Raw genomic sequence first — 23,001 nt, 5'->3', positions numbered from 1 at the left:
ATATACCCACCAAGCCAGCTTACCACACGTGACTTCCTTCATGAGCTACACGCTGCGGATATCGAAAGTAGGAAGTGGTCATAATAATGTGACTCGACTGTATGTTGGCTACAAATTAAAAGGGTCGCTTGATCTGACTTCCCATTCCTCCAGACCTGTGCCCAAATGAAAAAACAAACAAACACCAACCTGTCTGTAATCCCGCTTCTCCAGTACCTTGCCAGTTTGGGTCCTCACTGGATCTGAAGTGGCTTGATCCCGTGACTACAGCAGCCAATCATTGGCCTCAGCGGTCATGTGCTAGAACAGCATGTCACTTGCTGGAGACTCAAAGCGACCAGAAACGAGGCCACGGCACTGGAACGGCAGGAATGTGGACATGCAAATATTTTTTGGGCAGATGTTCAAAAGAATGGGTAGGTCTGCTCCTGGGTCGGTCATCACCTTTACATGATTCCCCTTTAAATATTGCCTTGTGGCTTTCACCAACTTTGATTCAACATTTTAAGGCTCTATTCACACGTCCGTAATAATAGGTCCGCAATTTGCGGAACGGTTGCGGACCCATTCATTCTGTATGGGGACGGAATGGATGCGGAGAGCACACTATATATGCTCTCCGCATCCGCATTTCCGGAGCGCGCCGCCGATCTTCCGGTCCGCGGCTCAGGAAAAAAATAGGACATGTCCTATTCTGGTCCGCAATTTCAGACAAAGATAGGCATTTCTATGAGGGTGCCGGCCGGGTGTATTGCGGATCTGCAATGCACTACGGACGTGTGAATGGACCCTAAGTATCTGGAGCGTGCATCACAGCTTTATAACAGGAATCTGTCTCCTAATGGCAATGCCCGTATGTCACCGCTATCACATCCATCCCGTTGTCACAGCAGCTTTATGCCTGCAATCATTAGCTGATTTGAATATTCCATATAATAGCATATGATAATAAATCAGCAGCTGGAAAATTAGCATGGTTGGATAACAATCAGCTATAAAATTAATTAATATGGTGCAGTCATAAATTTCTAACTTCTAATGAGATGGCTGGGCTCCTGTATCAAGTCCCTGGAGAAAGTCCCACATGAAATATATACGTCCGTTCTGCTGAACAGCGGTGCGCCTTTAGGTATGAACCTTTCCATAGACATACAAATAAATCGTTATTAAATTGCTCTATTTACCCACCATGGTGGCATCTATATGGTATATGGTTCATAAGGTGAAAGTTATTCTTCTCTGTCCTATCACCATTTACTATGTCTAGGATTAGAAAAACATGTCTGCTTTCTTCCAGCAACAGCGCCACACCTGTTGTACGTGATATTGCAGCTCTGCGCCATTTACATGAGCTGCAATACCAGTGACAACCCATGGGGGGCTTATAGAGCTGTTTCTGCAAGAAGGTAGCTCTGTGTGCTTTTATTGTGTAAAAAAAAAACGATTTGATACATATGCAAATTAACCTGAGATGAATCCTGTACGTGAGATGAGTCCAGCGTAAAGGAGCCCAGCACCGCCCCGCATCCTCAGCATCTCCTCCTTGCTCCCCGACGTCAGAAAGCTAGAGCTCCGTAATCTCGCAGTGTCGTCAAAGTGTTTCTTCCCTGTGCTGGCATCAGCCTCAGGCCTCTTTCACACTACCGTCTTTTTTTTCCGTTTTGCGGTCCGTTTTTTGCGTTCCGTATACGGTCCGTATACGGAACCATTCATTTCAATGGTTCCGCAAAAAAACGGAATGTGTTCCGTATGCATTCCGTTTCCGTATTTCCGTTTTTCCGTTCCGTTGAAAAGATAGAACATGTCCTATATTTGGCCGCAAATCACAGTCCGTGGCTCCATTCAAGTCAATGGGTCCGCAAAAAAAACGGAACACATACGGAAATGCATCCGTATGTCTTCCGTATCCGTTCCGTTTTTTGCGGAACCATCAATTGAAAATGTTATGCCCAGCCCAATTTTTTCTATGTAATTACTGTATACTGTATATGCCATACGGAAAAACGGAACGGAACGGAAACGGAACCACAACGGAAGCAAAAAACGGAACAACGGATCCGTGAAAAACGGAACGCAAAACACTGAATTCCACATACTGTAGTGTGAAAGAGGCCTCAGGGAACGAACTGTGCATGCACTAGCTTTCTGACGTCGGGGAGCAAGGAGGAGATGCTGAGGATGCGGGGCGGTGCTGGGCTCCTTCACTCTGGACTCATCTCAGGTTAATTAGCATATGGATCAAATCGTTTTTTTTTTACACAATAAAAGCACACAGAGCTATGGGCAGGGGCGTAACTAGAAGTGACTGGGCCCCACAGCAAATATTTGTAAGGGCCCCTCCAGCGCTGTCACGAGGGTGTCAAGAGCCACGCCTGACTCCGTTGTACCCGGGGTCAGGAGGTCGCAGCGGTTGGCTGCACGCTCTATGTAAGATAGGGATGTTTCCTTATTGTAGCTTTCTGGGTTTGCTTTGCAATCCTTTTTGTCTCACTCAGGGATCCATAGCTCCTTCTCTCAGCTGTTCCTTGTCCAGCACTCCCAACCTCCTTATATTCCCCTCTCACACTTCTCTGGTTGCCAGAGATAGAGCTTCCTGCCTGGACTTCTATACTGACCCACTGGAGCTGTGTTGCTGCGTTCTCTGACTGTTGCTTTAGGCCTATTGCACACGGCCGTTTTTTTTCCCCGTTTACTGGCCGTTTTTTGCGTTACGTATACGGTCCGTATACGGAACCATTCATTTCAATGGTTCCGCAAAAAAACCGGAATGTACTCCGTATGCATTCCGTTTCCGTATTTCCGTTTTTCCGTTCCGTTTTAGCATAGAACATGTCCTAGCCCGCAAATCACAGTCCGTGGCTCCATTCAAGTCAATGGATCCGCAAAAAAAACGGAACACATACGGAAATGCATCCGTATGTCTTCCGTTTCCGTTCCGTTTTTTCTTGAACCATCTATTGAAAATGTTATGGCCAACCCAATTTTATCTATGTAATTACTGTATACTGTATATGCCATACGGAAAAACGGAACGGAAAAACGGAACAGAAACGGAAACACAACGGAAACAAAAAACGGAACAGCGGATCCATGAAAAATGGACCGCAAAACACTGAAAAAGCCATACGGTCGTGTGCAATAGGCCTTAGAACGCTACCCTCCGGATCCCTGTTGGACCTTTGTGGACATTTGTTGTCGTCCACCTGGGTGTTTGTGTTTGTCTGTCCTCTCCCTGGTGTTTCCCTCTTAGTGTTAGTGGTGAGGACTAGCGATCCCACCGGCCCGTTCATTATCTAGGGTTCATTTCAGGGAAAGCCAGGGTTTAGGCACGCGATCGCCGCACGGGTGAGGAACCCGTCTAGGGACGTCAGGGCAGTCAGGTGCCAGCCGCAAGGAGAGTTAGGGGTCACCACCTTTCCCTCTCCCTTGGGCAGGACTTTCCCTTTTTCCTCCCTGTGCGTGTTGCCGGTCATTACAAGCGCGCTTCGCACCTCCCTCCTCCTGTGTAAACCCCACTCCTTTGGCACAGTGTAGCGGTATACTGTATATTGTGGGGCACAGTGTAGGCTATATGTGTATAACATAAACATATTTCATATGAAAACTTACAGTTACTTGGCCCTTGGGGATCTCGGACACCACTTCCACACTTGGCCGGGGGCTCTGTAGAGCTGATGCGTTTTATCCTAATGAGAAAGATTTCATAATAAGGATTTGGAGAAGGGGCAGAGGGATAGCAGAGCAGAGAGAGGCCGGTGCTGCTACTAGGGGGTCATACCATGGGGGAGTAATAAAGCCCACCATATTGCCCCCCCATGGAAATAATTCTCCTTATAATGTGACAGGGCAAAAAATACCCCCTTGTAATGCCCCCAGTTGAGCTAATGTCCTCATAGTGCCCCCATAATGTCCCAGTATAAAATACCCCTATATAGTGCCCCCAGTAAATTCCCCCATAGTGCTCCTCTCCCCTCTTCCTGCTAGTGCCCCCATAATGTACCAGTATACAATGCCCCATATATAGTGCCCCAGTAGATGCCCCTCAGTGTCCGGCCTCTGATAGGCTGCCGGCCTAGTGTCTCCCATAATGCTCTCCAATAATGTGCCAGTAAGTGTACCCATAGATGCCCCCCCATCATGTGCCAGTATCAAGTGCCTCTCTCCTCCCCCCCACATGTCCCAGTATCATAGTGCCATCTCCCCCCCCATGTGCCAATATCAAGTGCCTCTCTCCTTCCCACCCCCCATGTGCCAGTATCATAGTGCCAAACCCCCCCATGTGCCAATATCAAGTGCCTCTCTCTTCCCCCCCATGTCCCAGTATCATAGTGCCATCTCCCCCCCAAAAAAGTGGCAGTATCAAGTGCCTCTCCCCCCCCCCATGTGCCAGTATCATAGTGCCAAACCCACCCATGTGCCAGTATCAAGTGCCAACCCCCCCCCCCCCCCCACATGGCAGTATCAAGTGCATCTCTCTTCCCCCCAATGTCCCAGTATCATAGTGCCATCTCCCCCCCAAAAAAGTGGCAGTATCAAGTGCCTCTCCCCCCCCATGTGCCAGTATCATAGTGCCAAACCCACCCATGTGCCAGTATCAAGTGCCAACCCCCCCACATGGCAGTATCAAGTGCATCTCTCTTCCCCCCAATGTCCCAGTATCATAGTGCCATCTCCCCCCCCCCCCAAAAAAGGGCCAGTATCAAGCGCCTCTCCCCCTCCATGTGCCAGTATCATAGTGCCAAACCCACCCATGTGCCAGTATCAAGTGCCAACCCCCCCCCCCCACATGCCAGTATCAAGTGCCTCTCTCCTCCCCCCATGTCCCAGTATCATAGTGCCATCTCCCCCCCCCCCCCCAAAAAAAAGTGCCAGTATCAAGTGCCTCCCCCCCCATGTGCCAGTATCAGGTGCCTCTCTCCCCCCCCCCATGTGCCAGTATCAGGTGCCAACCCCCCTCCCCCATGTGCCAGTATCAAGTGCCTCCCGCTCCCCCCGTGGCAGTAACAGTCGGGTATTAAAAATTTTTTATAAACACTTACCTCTTCCTGTATGTTCATATATGGAGTCAGTGCTTGTATTTCAGAAAAGTTTCTGCTGGGAGTCAAACCCACAACCTTCTGTATTAGAGGCAAAGCACCTAACCACAAGACCATAAGAGCTGCCTTGTTGCTTACTGAAAAAAATATGAGACTTCTACTGTTATAGCTGGCTAAGTGTACATTTATACACATTACAGCTGCTCATATATAGAGATATAGCAGAGCTGAGTGTGCTGGGACAGCTGTCATATAGAGCTATAGCAGTGCTGGGTGTGTTGGGGCAGCTGTCATGTGTATAGATGTACACTTAGCCAGCTATAACAGTGAGAGTCTTATATTTTTTCAAATAGTCGCAATGCAGCCTTTATGGCTGTGTGGGTAAATGCTTTACCACTGATACATTGGAGGTTGTGGGTTTGAATCCAAGACACATCAGGAGACAGTAAGATTAGATCACATTAGCGAGGGGGCCTGGTCCGCCGCTGCTGGTGCTGTGAAGGGGCCCTGAACATTAAGACAAGAATCAATCATATTTAACTAACTTGAAAATAAACTGTCACACACGCTGCCGGGGCCCTGAAGCAGCCGCTTCCCCGGTAGTTACGCCACTGGTTATGGGGGCTGGGTATTGCGGATGTGCTAGCGGCCATCTAGCAACCCATGTACTCAGCTCTATACACAAAATCCCGGTGACAGGTTCCCTTTAACCTCTTCAGGACACAGGGCGTACAGGTACGCCCTGTGTATTTCTGATCACCGCCGCTATTGAGCAGGCACCTTGGCTAAATGCTAGATGTCGGAAATCGCCATGCGGCTGTAGGGGGGGACCCGATGGCATGGAAGGCAGCGCGATGCCTAAGGAAGGCATCGTGCTGCCTTCCGGTGACGAGCCTGTGAGATCCAGCCCCCTGGATCTCACAGGCCGGAAGCTGTATGAGTTAGGCTACTTTCACACTTGCATACATATAATGCAGACGATTGATCCGTTCAGAACGGATCCGTCTGCATTATATTGTAAAATAAATTCTAAGTGTGAAAGTAGCCGCAGACGGATCCGTTTGAAAATTGAGCCATATTGTGTAAAATTCAAACGGATCCGCCCCCATTGACTAAGGCTACTTTCACACTAGCGTTCGATCGGATCCGTTCTGAACGGATCCGATCATAATAATGCAGACGGAGGCTCCGTTCAGAACGGATCCGTCTGCATTATTTTTAGCATATAACAGCTAAGTGTGAAAATAGCCTCGTACGGATCCGTCCAGACTTTCAATGTAAAGTCAATGGGGGACGGATCCGCCTGAAGATTGAGCCATATTGTGGCATCTTCAAACGGATCCGTCCCCATTGACTTACATTGTAAGTCTGGACGGATCCGCACGGATCCGCACGGCCAGGCGGACACCCGAACGCTGCAAGCAGCGTTCAGCTGTCCGCCTGTCCGTGCGGAGGCGAGCGGAGCGGAGGCTGAACGCCGCCAGACTGATGCAGTCTGAGCGGATCCGCTCCATTCAGACTGCATCAGGGCTGGACGGCTGCGTTCGGGTCCGCTCGTGAGCTGGACGGATCCGTTTGCCTCCGCACGGCCAGGCGGACACCTGAACGCTGCAAGCAACGTTCAGGTGTCCGCCTGCTGAGCGGAGCGGAGCCCAAACGCTGCCAGACTGATGCATTCTGAGCGGATCCGCATCTACTCAGAATGCATTAGAGCTGGACGGATGCGTTCGGGGCCGCTTGTGAGAGCCTTCAAACGGAACTCACAATCGGAGCCCCGAACGCAAATGTGAAAGTAGCCTAATACACACAGTATTACTCATACAGCCAATGCATTTCAATACAGAAGTATTGGAATGCATTGTAAAAGGGATTAGACCCCCAAAAGTTCAAGTCCCAAAGTGGGACAAAAAATAAAGTGAAAAAAAAGTTTAAAAAAATAAAGTTTTGCCCCAAAATAATTAAAAGTTTCAAGTAAAAATAAACTAAAACGTCATTTTCCCAAAATAAAGTAAAAAAATAATTGGTAAAAAATAGGGGGGGTGGGAAGTATACATGACCTAACCCCTCAGATGAACACCGTAAAAAAATAAAAACTGTGCTGAATAAACAATTTTTTTGTCACCTTACATCACAAAAAGTACTACAGCAAGCGATCAAAAAGGCGTTTGCCCACCAAAATAGTACCAACCATCAAACCATCAACTCATCCTGCAAAAAATTGAGCCCCTGAGACAATCGCCCAAAAAATAAAAAAACTATGGCTCAGAATATGGAGACACTAAAACATCTTTTTTTTTTTTTTTTTAAAAAGCTGTTATTGTGTAAAACTTACATAAATAACTAAAAAGTATACATATTAGGTATCGCCGCGTCCGTATCAACCGGTTCTATGAAAATATCACATGACCTAACCCCTCAGATGAACACAGTAAAAAATTTAAAATAAAAACTGTGCTAAATAAACCATTTTTTGTCACCTTACATCACAAAAAGTGTAATAGCAAGCGATCAAAAAGTCACACACACCCCCAAAATAGTGCCAATAAAACAGTCATCTCATCCCGCAATAATCATACCCTACCCAAGGTAATCGGCCAAAAACTGAAAAAATTATGGCTCTCAGACTATAGAAACACTAAAACATGTTTTTTTTGGCTTCAAAAATGAAATCATTGTGTAAAACTTAAATAAATAAAAAAAAGTATGCCGCGTCCGTGACAACCTGGTCTATAAAATACCACATGATCTAACCTGTCAGATCAATGTTGTAAATAACAAAAAATAAAAACGGTGCCAAAACAGCTATTTCTTGTTACCTTGCCTCACAAAAAGTGTAATATAGAGCAACCAAAAATCATATTTACTATAAACTAGTACCAACAAAACTTCCACCCTATCCCGTAGTTTCTAAAATGGGGTAACTTTTTTGAAGTTTCTACTCTAGGGGTGCATCAGGGGGGCTTCAAATGGGACATGGTGTAAAAAAAAACAGTCCAGCAAAATCTGCCTTCCAAAAACCATATGGCATTCCTTTCCTTCTGCGCCCTGCCGTGTGCCCGTACAGCAGTTTACGACCACATATGAGTTTTTTTTGTAAACTACAGAATCAGAGCCATAAATATTGAGTTTGGTTTGGCTGTTAATCCTTGCTTTGTAACTGGGAAAAAATTATTAAAATGGAAAATCTGCCAAAAAAGTGAAATTTTGAAATTGTATCTCTATTTTCCATTGATTCTTGTGGAACGCCTAAAGGGTTAACAAAGTTTGTAAAATGAGTTTTGAATACCTTGAGGGGTGTAGTTTCTAGAATGGGTTCATTTTTGGGTGGTTTCTATTATGTAAGCCTCGCAAAGTGACTTCAGACCTGAACTGGTCCCTAAAAATTGGTTTTTTGAAAATTTCAGAAAAATTTCAAGATTTGCTTCTAAACTTCTAAGCCTTGTAACATCCCCAAAAAATAAAATATCATTCCCAAAATTATCCAAACATGAGGTAGACATATGGGGAATGTAAAGTAATAACTATTTTTGGAGGTATTACTATGTATTATAGAAGTAGAGATATTGAAACTTGGAAATTTGCAATTTTTAAAAAAATTTGGGTAAATTTGGTATTTTTTTTATAAATAAAAATATTTTTTTTAACTTCATTTTACCAGTGTCATGAAGTACATACAATATGTGATGAAAAAACAATATCAGAATGGCCTGGATAAGTCAAAGCGTTTTAAAGTTATCACTAGGGATGAGCGAACTCGAACTGTATAGTTCGGGTTCGTACCGAATTTTGGGGTGTCCGTGACACGGACCCGAACCCGGACATTTTCGTAAAAGTCCGGGTTCGGGTTCGGTGTTCGTCGCTTTCTTGGCGCTTTTGTGACGCTTTCTTGGCGCTTTTTGAAAGGCTGCAAAGCAGCCAATCAACAAGCGTCATACTACTTGCCCCAAGAGGCCGTCACAGCCATGCCTACTTTTGGCATGGCTGTGATTGGCCAGAGCACCATGTGACCCAGCCTCTATTTAAGCTGGAGTCACATAGCGCCGCCCCCGTCACTCTGCTCTGATTAGCGTAGGGAGAGGTTGCGGCTGCGACAGTAGGGCGAGATTAGGCAGATTAACTCCTCCAAAGGACTTGATTAATCGATCAATCTGCAGCTGTGCATCATTGAGCTGCTGAAATTCAATTGCTCACTGTTTTTAGGCTGCCCAGACCGTTTGTCAGTCACTTTTTTCTGGGGTGATCGGCGGCCATTTTGTGTCTTGTGGTGCGCCAGCACAAGCTGCGACCAAGTGCATTTAACCCTCAATGGTGGAGTTGTTTTTTTGGCTAAAGCCTACATCAGGGTGAAGCTGTCACACCAAGTGCATTTAACCAGCAATAGTCTGTTTATTTTTTGGCCATATACTACATCAGGGGCAAGCTGCGCCTGTCACCAAGTGCATTTAACCCTCAATGGTGTGGTTGTTTTTTGGCTAAAGCCTACATCAGGGTGAAGCTGTCACACCAAGTGCATTTAACCAGCAATAGTCTGTTTATTTTTTGGCCATATACTACATCAGGGGCAAGCTGCGCCCGTCACCAAGTGCATTTAACCCTCAGTAGTGTGGTTGGTCAAGCTGTCACACCAAGTGCATTTAACCAGCAATAGTCTGTTCATTTTTTGGCCATATACTACATCAGGGGCAAGCTGCGCCTGTCACCAAGTGCATTTAACCCTCAGTAGTGTGGTTGGTCAAGCTGTGACACCAAGTGCATTTAACCAGCAATAGTCTGTTCATTTTTTGGCCATATACTACATCAGGGGCAAGCTGCGCCTGTCACCAAGTGCATTTAACCCTCAATGGTGTGGTTGTTTTTTGGCTAAAGCCTACATCAGGGTGAAGCTGTCACACCAAGTGCATTTAACCAGCAATAGTCTGTTCATTTTTTGGCCATATACTACATCAGGGGCAAGCTGCGCCCGTCACCAAGTGCATTTAACCCTCAGTAGTGTGGTTGGTCAAGCTGTCACACCAAGTGCATTTAACCAGCAATAGTCTGTTCATTTTTTGGCCATATACTACATCAGGGGCAAGCTGCGCCCGTCACCAAGTGCATTTAACCCTCAGTAGTGTGGTTGGTCAAGCTGTCACACCAAGTGCATTTAACCAGCAATAGTGTGGTTATTTTTTGGCCATACCCCAGTCTAATTCTGTCAGTAAATCCATACCGGTCACCCAGCACCTAAATACTAGGCCTCAAATTTATATCCCGCTAAATCTGTCGTTACCGCTGTACTGTTGTGGCTGGGCAAGTTATTTAGTGTCCGTCAAAGCACATTTTTTGTTCTGGGTTGAAATACAATTCCCAATTTAGCAATTTCATAATTTAGTGGTTTCTGCTATATCAGAGCTATTTGAAATCTATCCCTAAAAGGGTATATAATATTCAAGGTGCACATAGGGTCATTCAGAATAACTTCACACACACGCTACTGTGCATTTCCAAGTCTAATTCTGTTAGTAAATCCATACCGGTCACCCAGCGCCTAAATACTAGGCCTCAAATTTATATCCCGCTAAATCTGTCGTTACCGCTGTACTGTTGTGGCTGGGCAAGTTATTTAGTGTCCGTCAAAGCACATTTTTTGTTCTGGGTTGAAATACAATTCCCAATTTAGCAATTTCATAATTTAGTGGTTTCTGCTATATCAGAGCTATTTGAAATCTATCCCTAAAAGGGTATATAATATTCAAGGTGCACATAGGGTCATTCAGAATAACTTCACACACACGCTACTGTGCATTTCCAAGTCTAATTCTGTTAGTAAATCCATACCGGTCACCCAGCGCCTAAATACTAGGCCTCAAATTTATATCCCGCTAAATCTGTCGTTACCGCTGTACTGTTGTGGCTGGGAAAGTTATTTAGTGTCCGTCAAAGCACATTTTTTGTTCTGGGTTGAAATACAATTCCCAATTTAGCAATTTCATAATTTAGTGGTTTCTGCTATATCAGAGCTATTTGAAATCTATCCCTAAAAGGGTATATAATATTCAAGGTGCACATAGGGTCATTCAGAATAACTTCACACACACGCTACTGTGCATTTCCAAGTCTAATTCTGTTAGTAAATCCTATACCGGTCACCCAGCGCCTAAATACTAGGCCTCAAATTTATATCCCGCTAAATCTGTCGTTACCGCTGTACTGTTGTGGCTGGGCAAGTTATTTAGTGTCCGTCAAAGCACATTTTTTGTTCTGGGTTGAAATACAATTCCCAATTTAGCAATTTCATAATTTAGTGGTTTCTGCTATATCAGAGCTATTTGAAATCTATCCCTAAAAGGGTATATAATATTCAAGGTGCACATAGGGTCATTCAGAATAACTTCACACACACGCTACTGTGCATTTCCAAGTCTAATTCTGTTAGTAAATCCATACCGGTCACCCAGCGCCTAAATACTAGGCCTCAAATTTATATCCCGCTAAATCTGTCGTTACCGCTGTACTGTTGTGGCTGGGAAAGTTATTTAGTGTCCGTCAAAGCACATTTTTTGTTCTGGGTTGAAATACAATTCCCAATTTAGCAATTTCATAATTTAGTGGTTTCTGCTATATCAGAGCTATTTGAAATCTATCCCTAAAAGGGTATATAATATTCAAGGTGCACATAGGGTCATTCAGAATAACTTCACACACACGCTACTGTGCATTTCCAAGTCTAATTCTGTTAGTAAATCCATACCGGTCACCCAGCGCCTAAATACTAGGCCTCAAATTTATATCCCGCTAAATCTGTCGTTACCGCTGTACTGTTGTGGCTGGGCAAGTTATTTAGTGTCCGTCAAAGCACATTTTTTGTTCTGGGTTGAAATACAATTCCCAATTTAGCAATTTCATAATTTAGTGGTTTCTGCTATATCAGAGCTATTTGAAATCTATCCCTAAAAGGGTATATAATATTCAAGGTGCACATAGGGTCATTCAGAATAACTTCACACACACGCTACTGTGCATTTCCAAGTCTAATTCTGTTAGTAAATCCATACCGGTCACCCAGCGCCTAAATACTAGGCCTCAAATTTATATCCCGCTAAATCTGTCGTTACCGCTGTACTGTTGTGGCTGGGAAAGTTATTTAGTGTCCGTCAAAGCACATTTTTTGTTCTGGGTTGAAATACAATTCCCAATTTAGCAATTTCATAATTTAGTGGTTTCTGCTATATCAGAGCTATTTGAAATCTATCCCTAAAAGGGTATATAATATTCAAGGTGCACATAGGGTCATTCAGAATAACTTCACACACACGCTACTGTGCATTTCCAAGTCTAATTCTGTCAGTAAATCCATACCGGTCACCCAGCGCCTAAATACTAGGCCTCAAATTTATATCCCGCTAAATCTGTCGTTACCGCTGTACTGTTGTGGCTGGGAAAGTTATTTAGTGTCCGTCAAAGCACATTTTTTGTTCTGGGTTGAAATACAATTCCCAATTTAGCAATTTCATAATTTAGTGGTTTCTGCTATATCAGAGCTATTTGAAATCTATCCCTAAAAGGGTATATAATATTCAAGGTGCACATAGGGTCATTCAGAATAACTTCACACACACGCTACTGTGCATTTCCAAGTCTAATTCTGTTAGTAAATCCATACCGGTCACCCAGCGCCTAAATACTAGGCCTCAAATTTATATCCCGCTAAATCTGTCGTTACCGCTGTACTGTTGTGGCTGGGAAAGTTATTTAGTGTCCGTCAAAGCACATTTTTTGTTCTGGGTTGAAATACAATTCCCAATTTAGCAATTTCATAATTTAGTGGTTTCTGCTATATCAGAGCTATTTGAAATCTATCCCTAAAAGGGTATATAATATTCAAGGTGCACATAGGGTCATTCAGAATAACTTCACACACACGCTACTGTGCATTTCCAAGTCTAATTCTGTCAGTAAATCCATACCGGTCACCCAGCGCCTAAATACTAGGCCTCAAATTTATATCCCGCTAAATCTGTCGTTACCGCTGTACTGTTGTGGCTGGGCAAGTTATTTAGTGTCCGTCAAAGCACATTTTTTGTTCTGGGTTGAAATACAATTCCCAATTTAGCAATTTCATAATTTAGTGGTTTCTGCTATATCAGAGCTATTTGAAATCTATCCCTAAAAGGGTATATAATATTCAAGGTGCACATAGGGTCATTCAGAATAACTTCACACACACGCTACTGTGCATTTCCAAGTCTAATTCTGTCAGTAAATCCATACCGGTCACCCAGCGCCTAAATACTAGGCCTCAAATTTATATTCAGCTGAATTTGAATACAATACATTGGGCCAAATAATATTTTTGTTGTTGTGGTGAACCATAACAATGAGGAAAACATCTAGTAAGGGACGCGGACGTGGACATGGTCGTGGTGGTGTTAGTGGACCCTCTGGTGCTGGGAGAGGACGTGGCCGTTCTGCCACATCCACACGTCCTAGTGTACCAACTACCTCAGGTCCCAGTAGCCGCCAGAATTTACAGCGATATATGGTGGGGCCCAATGCCGTTCTAAGGATGGTAAGGCCTGAGCAGGTACAGGCATTAGTCAATTGGGTGGCCGACAGTGGATCCAGCACGTTCACATTATCTCCCACCCAGTCTTCTGCAGAAAGCGCACAGATGGCGCCTGAAAACCAACCCCATCAGTCTGTCACATCACCCCCATGCATATCAGGGAAACTGTCTGAGCCTCAAGTTATGCAGCAGTCTCTTATGCTGTTTGAAGACTCTGCTGGCAGGGTTTCCCAAGGGCATCCACCTAGCCCTTCCCCAGCGGTGGAAGACATAGACTGCACTGACGCACAACCACTTATGTTTCCTGATGATGAGGACATGGGAATACCACCTCAGCATGTCTCTGATGATGACGAAACACAGGTGCCAACTGCTGCGTCTTTCTGCAGTGTGCAGACTGAACAGGAGGTCAGGGATCAAGACTGGGTGGAAGACGATGCAGGGGACGATGAGGTCCTAGACCCCACATGGAATGAAGGTCGTGCCACTGACTTTCACAGTTCGGAGGAAGAGGCAGTGGTGAGACCGAGCCAACAGCGTAGCAAAAGAGGGAGCAGTGGGCAAAAGCAGAACACCCGCCGCCAAGAGACTCCGCCTGCTACTGACCGCCGCCATCTGGGACCGAGCACCCCAAAGGCAGCTTCAAGGAGTTCCCTGGCATGGCACTTCTTCAAACAATGTGCTGACGACAAGACCCGAGTGGTTTGCACGCTGTGCCATCAGAGCCTGAAGCGAGGCATTAACGTTCTGAACCTGAGCACAACCTGCATGACCAGGCACCTGCATGCAAAGCATGAACTGCAGTGGAGTAAACACCTTAAAACCAAGGAAGTCACTCAGGCTCCCCCTGCTACCTCTTCTGCTGCTGCCGCCTCGGCCTCTTCCTCCGCCTCTGGAGGAACGTTGGCACCTGCCGCCCAGCAAACAGGGGATGTACCACCAACACCACCACCACCTCCGTCACCAAGCGTCTCAACCATGTCACACGGCAGCGTTCAGCTCTCCATCTCACAAACATTTGAGAGAAAGCGTAAATTCCCACCTAGCCACCCTCGATCCCTGGCCCTGAATGCCAGCATTTCTAAACTACTGGCCTATGAAATGCTGTCATTTAGGCTGGTGGACACAGACAGCTTCAAACAGCTCATGTCGCTTGCTGTCCCACAGTATGTTGTTCCCAGCCGCCACTACTTCTCCAAGAGAGCCGTGCCTTCCCTGCACAACCAAGTATCCGATAAAATCAAGTGTGCACTGCGCAACGCCATCTGTAGCAAGGTCCACCTAACCACAGATACGTGGACCAGTAAGCACGGCCAGGGACGCTATATCTCCCTAACTGCACACTGGGTAAATGTAGTGGCAGCTGGGCCCCAGGCGGAGAGCTGTTTGGCGCACGTCCTTCCGCCGCCAAGGATCGCAGGGCAACATTCTTTGCCTCCTGTTGCCACCTCCTCCTTCTCGGCTTCCTCCTCCTCTTCTTCCACCTGCTCATCCAGTCAGCCACACACCTTCACCACCAACTTCAGCACAGCCCGGGGTAAACGTCAGCAGGCCATTCTGAAACTCATATGTTTGGGGGACAGGCCCCACACCGCACAGGAGTTGTGGCGGGGTATAGAACAACAGACCGACGAGTGGTTGCTGCCGGTGAGCCTCAAGCCCGGCCTGGTGGTGTGTGATAATGGGCGAAATCTCGTTGCAGCTCTGGGACTAGCCAATTTGACGCACATCCCTTGCTTGGCGCATGTGCTGAATTTGGTGGTGCAGAAGTTCATTCACAACTACCCCGACATGTCAGAGCTGCTGCATAAAGTGCGGGCCGTCTGTTCGCGCTTCCGGCGTTCACATCCTGCTGCTGCTCGCCTGTCTGCGCTACAGCGTAACTTCGGCCTTCCCGCTCACCGCCTCATATGCGACGTGCCCACCAGGTGGAACTCCACCTTGCACATGCTGGACAGACTGTGCGAGCAGCAGCAGGCCATAGTGGAGTTTCAGCTGCAGCACGCACGGGTCAGTCGCACTACAGAACAGCACCACTTCACCACCAATGACTGGGCCTCCATGCGAGACCTGTGTGCCCTGTTGCGCTGTTTCGAGTACTCCACCAACATGGCCAGTGGCGATGACGCCGTTATCAGCGTTACAATACCACTTCTATGTCTCCTTGAGAAAACACTTAGGGCGATGATGGAAGAGGAGGTGGCCCAGGAGGAGGAGGAGGAGGAAGAGGGGTCATTTTTAGCACTTTCAGGCCAGTCTCTTCGAAGTGACTCAGAGGGAGGTTTTTGGCAACAGCAGAGGCCAGGTACAAATGTGGCCAGCCAGGGCCCACTACTGGAGGACGAGGAGGACGAGGATGAGGAGGAGGTGGAGGAGGATGAGGATGAAGCATGGTCACAGCGGGGTGGCACCCAACGCAGCTCGGGTCCATCACTGGTGCGTGGCTGGGGGGAAAGGCAGGACGATGACGATACGCCTCCCACAGAGGACAGCTTGTCCTTACCCCTGGGCAGCCTGGCACACATGAGCGACTACATGCTGCAGTGCCTGCGCAACGACAGCAGAGTTGCCCACATTTTAACCTGTGCGGACTACTGGGTTGCCACCCTGCTGGATCCACGCTACAAAGACAATGTGCCCACCTTACTTCCTGCACTGGAGCGTGATAGGAAGATGCGCGAGTACAAGCGCACGTTGGTAGACGCGCTACTGAGAGCATTCCCAAATGTCACAGGGGAACAAGTGGAAGCCCAAGGCCAAGGCAGAGGAGGAGCAAGAGGTCGCCAAGGCAGCTGTGTCACGGCCAGCTCCTCTGAGGGCAGGGTTAGCATGGCAGAGATGTGGAAAACTTTTGTCAACACGCCACAGCTAACTGCACCACCACCTGATACGCAACGTGTTAGCAGGAGGCAACATTTCACTAACATGGTGGAACAGTACGTGTGCACACCCCTCCACGTACTGACTGATGGTTCGGCCCCATTCAACTTCTGGGTCTCTAAATTGTCCACGTGGCCAGAGCTAGCCTTTTATGCCTTGGAGGTGCTGGCCTGCCCGGCGGCCAGCGTTTTGTCTGAACGTGTATTCAGCACGGCAGGGGGCGTCATTACAGACAAACGCAGCCGCCTGTCTACAGCCAATGTGGACAAGCTGACGTTCATAAAAATGAACCAGGCATGGATCCCACAGGACCTGTCCGTCCCTTGTCCAGATTAGACATTAACTACCTCCCCTTAACCATATATTATTGGACTCCAGGGCACTTCCTCATTCAATCCTATTTTTATTTTCATTTTACCATTATATTGCGAGGCTACCCAAAGTTAAATGAACCTCTCCTCTGTCTGGGTGCCGGGGCCTAAATATATGCCAATGGACTGTTCCAATGTTGGGTGACGTGAAGCCTGATTCTCTGCTATGACCTGCAGACTAATTCTCTGCTGACATGAAGCCAGATTCTCTGTTACGGGACCTCTCTCCTCTGCCTGGGTGCTGGGCCTAAATTTATGAAAATGGACTCTTACAGTGGTGGGTGACGTGAAGCCTGATTCTCTGCTATGACATGAAGACTGATTCTCTGCTATGACATGAAGACTGATTCTCTGCTGACATGAAGCCAGATTGTCTGTTACGGGACCTCTCTCCTCTGCCTGGGTGCTGGGCCTAAATATCTGACAATGGACTGTTGCAGTGGTGGCTGACGTGAAGCCTGATTTTCTGCTATGACATGCAGACTGATTCTCTGCTGACATGAAGCCAGATCCTCTGTTACGGGACCTCTCTCCTCTGCCTGTGTGCTGGGCCTAAATATATGCCAATGGACTGTTGCAGTGGTGGCTGACGTGAAGCCTGATTCTCTGCTATGACATGCAGACTAATTCTCTGCTGACATGAAGCCAGATTCTCTGTTACGGGACCTCTCTCCTCTGCCTGGGTGCTGGGCCTAAATTTATGAAAATGGACTCTTACAGTGGTGGGTGACGTGAAGCCTGATTCTCTGCTATGATATGAAGACTGATTCTCTGCTGACATGAAGCCAGATTGTCTGTTACGGGACCCTTCTCCTCTGCCTGGGTGCTGGGCCTAAATTTATGACAATGGACTGTTGCAGTGGTGGCTGACGTGAAGCCTGATTTTCTGCTATGACATGCAGACTGATTCTCTGCTGACATGAAGCCAGATCCTCTGTTACGGGACCTCTCTCCTCTGCCTGTGTGCTGGGCCTAAATATATGCCAATGGACTGTTGCAGTGGTGGCTGACGTGAAGCCTGATTCTCTGCTATGACATGCAGACTGATTCTCTGCTGACATGAAGCCAGATTCTCTGTTTCGGGACCTCTCTCCTCTGGCTGGGTGCCGGGGCCTAAATATATGACAATGGACTGTTGCAGTGGTGGCTGACGTGAAGCCTGATTTTCTGCTATGACATGCAGACTGATTCTCTGCTGACATGAAGCCAGATTGTCTGTTACGGGACCTCTCTCCTCTGCCTGGGTGCTGGGCCTAAATTTATGAAAATTGACTCTTACAGTGCTGGGTGACGTGAAGCCTGATTTTCTGCTATGACATGCAGACTGATTCTCTGCTGACATGAAGCCAGATCCTCTGTTATGGGACCTCTCTCCTCTGCCTGTGTGCTGGGCCTAAATATATGCCAATGGACTGTTGCAGTGGTGGCTGACGTGAAGCCTCATTCTCTGCTATGACATGCAGACTGATTCTCTGCTGACATGAAGACAGATTGTCTGTTACGGGACCTCTCTCCTCTGCCTGGGTGCTGGGCCTAAATTTATGAAAATGGACTCTTACAGTGGTGGGTGACGTGAAGCCTGATTCTCTGCTATGATATGAAGACTGATTCTCTGCTGACATGAAGCCAGATTGTCTGTTACGGGACCTCTCTCCTCTGCCTGGGTGCTGGGCCTAAATTTATGACAATGGACTGTTGCAGTGGTGGCTGACGTGAAGCCTGATTGGCTGCTATGACATGCAGACTGATTCTCTGCTGACATGAAGCCAGATTGTCTGTTACGGGACCTCTCTCCTCTGCCTGGGTGCTGGGCCTAAATTTATGACAATGGACTGTTGCAGTGGTGGCTGACGTGAAGCCTGATTTTCTGCTATGACATGCAGACTGATTCTCTGCTGACATGAAGCCAGATCCTCTGTTACGGGACCTCTCTCCTCTGCCTGTGTGCTGGGCCTAAATATATGACAATGGACTGTTGCAGTGGTGGCTGACGTGAAGCCTGATTTTCTGCTATGACATGCAGACTGATTCTCTGCTGACATGAAGCCAGATTGTCTGTTTTGGGACCTCTCTCCTCTGCCTGGGTGCTGGGCCTAAATATCTGACAATAGACTGTTGCAGTGGTGGCTGACGTGAAGCCTGATTTTCTGCTATGACATGCAGACTGATTCTCTGCTGACATGAAGCCAGATCCTCTGTTACGGGACCTCTCTCCTCTGCCTGTGTGCTGGGCCTAAATATATGCCAATGGACTGTTGCAGTGGTGGCTGACGTGAAGCCTGATTCTCTGCTATGACATGCAGACTAATTCTCTGCTGACATGAAGCTAGATTGTCTGTTACGGGACCTCTCTCCTCTGCCTGGGTGCTGGGCCAAAATTTATGAAAATGGACTCTTACAGTGGTGGGTGACGTGAAGCCTGATTCTCTGCTATGACATGAAGACTGATTCTCTGCTATGACATGAAGACTGATTCTCTGCTGACATGAAGCCAGATTGTCTGTTACGGGACCTCTCTCCTCTGCCTGGGTGCTGGGCCTAAATTTATGACAATGGACTGTTGCAGTGGTGGCTGACGTGAAGCCTGATTCTCTGCTATGACATGCAGACTAATTCTCTGCTGACATGAAGCCAGATTGTCTGTTACGGGACCTCTCTCCTCTGCCTGGGTGCTGGGCCTAAATTTATGACAATGGACTGTTGCAGTGGTGGCTGACGTGAAGCCTGATTTTCTGCTATGACATGCAGACTGATTCTCTGCTGACATGAAGCCAGATCCTCTGTTACGGGACCTCTCTCCTCTGCCTGGGTGCCGGGGCCTAAATATCTGAGAATGGACTGTTCCAGTGGTGGGTGACGTGAAGCCAGATTCTCTGCTATGGGACCTCTGTCCAATTGACTTTGGTTAATTTTTATTTATTTAATTTTTATTTTAATTAATTTCCCTATCCAAATTTGTTTGCAGGGGATTTACCTACATGTTGCTGCCTTTTGCAGCCCTCTAGCCCTTTCCTGGGCTGTTTTACAGCCTTTTTAGTGCTGAAAAGTTCGGGTCCCCATTGACTTCAATGGGGTTCGGGACGAAGTTTGGATCGGGTTCGGATCCCGAACCCGAACATTTTCGGGAAGTTCGGCCGAACTTCTCGAACCCGAACATCCAGGTGTCCGCTCAACTCTAGTTATCACCACTTAAAGTGACACTGGTCAGATTTGCAAAAAATTGCCTGGTCCTTAAGGTGAAAGAAGGCTGTGTCCTAAAGGGGTTTAAAGGCGTTGTCTCACCTCAGCAAATAACATTTATCATGTAGAGAAGGTTATTACAAGGCACTTACTAATATATTGTGATTGTCCATATTGCTTCCTTTGCTGGCTGGATTCATTTTTCTATCACATTATACATTGCTTGTTTCCATGGTTACAACCACCCTCCAATCCAGCAGTGGTGCTCGTGCTTGCACACTATAGGAAAAAGCACCAGTGGCCGGGACCGTGGGAGCTCACATAGGCAAGTGCTGCGTCCTATAGTGTGCAAGCACAACCACCACTAATGGATTGCAGGGTGGTCATAACCATGGAAACAAGCAGTGTATAATATGATGGAAAAATGAATGTAATCAGCAAAGGAGGCAATATGGACAATCACAATACATTAGGAGGTGGCTTGTATTTACTTTCTCTACATGATAAATGCCATTTGCTGAAGTGAGACAACTCCTTTAATATATTTCTGACCTAAAAACATCATGATAACAAAAACCCGATATTCACTGGATTACACAGGAGTTGTGTAATCTGAGGCATGGGGGGTATATCGCTAGGGTATGCCACCAATGTCAGATAGGTGCGGGTCCCACCTCTTGGAAGCGTACCTATTTCTATAATGAGGCCCTAAAAGTGAACGAGAGCAGACCGTGCATACGTGGCCACCACTCCATTCATTTCTATGAGAGTTCTGAAAATAGTCCACTCAGCTATTTTCAGTAGTCCCATAGAGGGGAATGGAGAGCACATTGCACATGCACGACCACCTGTCCATTCACCTCTATTGGAATATAGCTGAACCAACGCTTGGCTATTTTTGGAAGTCCCATACAAGTGAATGGAGGATGGCCATATTTGTGCAGTTTGCTTTTGATCACTTTGTGGGCCCGTTCTCTCCCAGAGGTGAGACCAGCACCAATTTGACCTTGGTGGCATATCCAGTGATATGAGACAACCATTAAGCCTCAGTGTCTCTAGATGGGTTCCCAATCTGGATTGACATCACTGGCTCGAGCATTTCACAAGCAGGAAGTCTTGTGGGTGCTTCATTTACTACAGTGTGCAAAGCGTAAAAGCTGGACTGTGTAACATTCTTGTGGTCTGAAGTGCTGGTTAGTAACTGAGGTCAAGACTCGGAGTAACAGATGTGTAACAGATGTACAGATAGAGCTGTTCAGCAGAAGTGCACAGCATAGCACACCATGGACTACAGAAAAAGGCTGAAAACAGAGCAACAATATCAAGATCAGGATTTTCTGCAAGACATACAAAGCCATGCATGATGTCCACCTTCAAGGCTGGTAGTGGTGTCTTTAGGTGGGACTCGTTACTGGGCCCAGGAGCCTGAGGGGACCCAAAGACCCTTTTACCACATAAGAAAACACCATGGACTGTGACTGTGACGAGGGGACATCCTCTGCGTCTGGAGGAAAGAAGGTTTGTACACAAACATAGAAGAGGATTCTTTACGGTAAGATCAGTGAGACTATGGAACTCTCTGCCTGAGGAGGTGGTGATGGTGAGTACAATAAAGGAATTCAAGAGGGGCCTGGATGTATTTCTGGAGCATAATAATATTACAGGCTATAGCTACTAGAGAGGGGTCGTTGATCCAGGGAGTTATTCTGATTGCCTGATTGGAGTCGGGAAGGAATTTTTAATTCCACTAAAGTGGGGAAAATTTAGTTCTACCTCACAGGTTTTTTTTTTTGCCTTCCTCTGGATCATCTTGCAGGATGACAGGCCGAACTGGATGGACAAATGTCTTTTTTCGGCCTTATGTACTATGTTACTATAGAAAGTACATGCTGGTCAAGTTATACCTCTGGCTTTAGGGAAGAATTTAGGTTTCAATTTTTGCATGAAGACAATGTGCTTCCCTGCCCCTGGCCACAAAGCATTGAAGGAAGTGGGGCCCAAGCTGAACTCTTTCACTGGGGCCAATGAGCCTTTAGCTACGCCCCTGGGTGAGACATATTTTTATGGCTGCCACCTTTTATTTGCAGGCTATCGGGCCCATGGATGTCTTTTCTGGAAGTACAATATTGATGTCCTTTTCTCAGGATAGGTCATCCATATCAGATCGGTGGGAGTCCAACTCCCAGCCCCCCCGCCGGTCAGCTGTTACCAAGCACAGCCGCTATACAATGTGCGGCTCTGTGCTCGGTATGCTGTGAGGAGGCTGCACTGCTCCAGTGAGAGATGTGGCTTCTCCAAATAGCTGATCTTCTGGGGTACCTGTGCAGTGTCCCAGGGGGTCAGTAGTGTATGCTGGGCTTTGTAGTGCAGATTGACTCACTAACCTGGGATCCACTGTCGTCTTCAATTTTGGTCATTTACTGGAACAGGCAGGTATTAAAAGTTTGTGACGCCAGTGTCAATTAAACGGTGACACGCCGTGTAGGGTATGGTAAAAGAATGAAGCAAGCACAGGATAGCCAACAAAAACTGGAACTTTTACTGAATATCAGTCAGGATAATACATGGACACAGGTAGAGCACAGTTCCATGAAAGACGGTTGGTTTTCCATAAAGATACAGGTGGTTCTTGGGAATTACAGAATGGCCGGTCTTAGCAATGTATAATACAGAGTGTTGATTGCAGGAGATGCAGTACAGGCGGCTTGCACACTATTCCTGACTGGTCCTGACACATGTGACTTTCCTTCCAAGGTCTAATGCCCTTTATCTGGCGTACCCTTGAAGCTGTCCTTATCTAGTACCTCCTCTGTTATCTTGAGTACCTCTTGCTTTATCTGATCGGCCTCTGTGGTAATCTGTGTCTTGGCTGGTGGCTTGCTTATGCTGCTTCAGCTAAACGGATGATGACTCAGGAGGGGAACCTTTTCCTTGGATCCGGAACCCGGTTACAGGGCCTTTACTACCCTCTCCTAGCCGGCAGGCTTCA

Source organism: Bufo gargarizans, chromosome 3 (genome assembly GCF_014858855.1).
Source record: "Bufo gargarizans isolate SCDJY-AF-19 chromosome 3, ASM1485885v1, whole genome shotgun sequence".
NCBI lineage: Eukaryota > Metazoa > Chordata > Amphibia > Anura > Bufonidae > Bufo > Bufo gargarizans.
The sequence above is the reverse complement of the archived record's forward strand: the minus strand, read 5'-3'. Positions refer to the sequence as shown.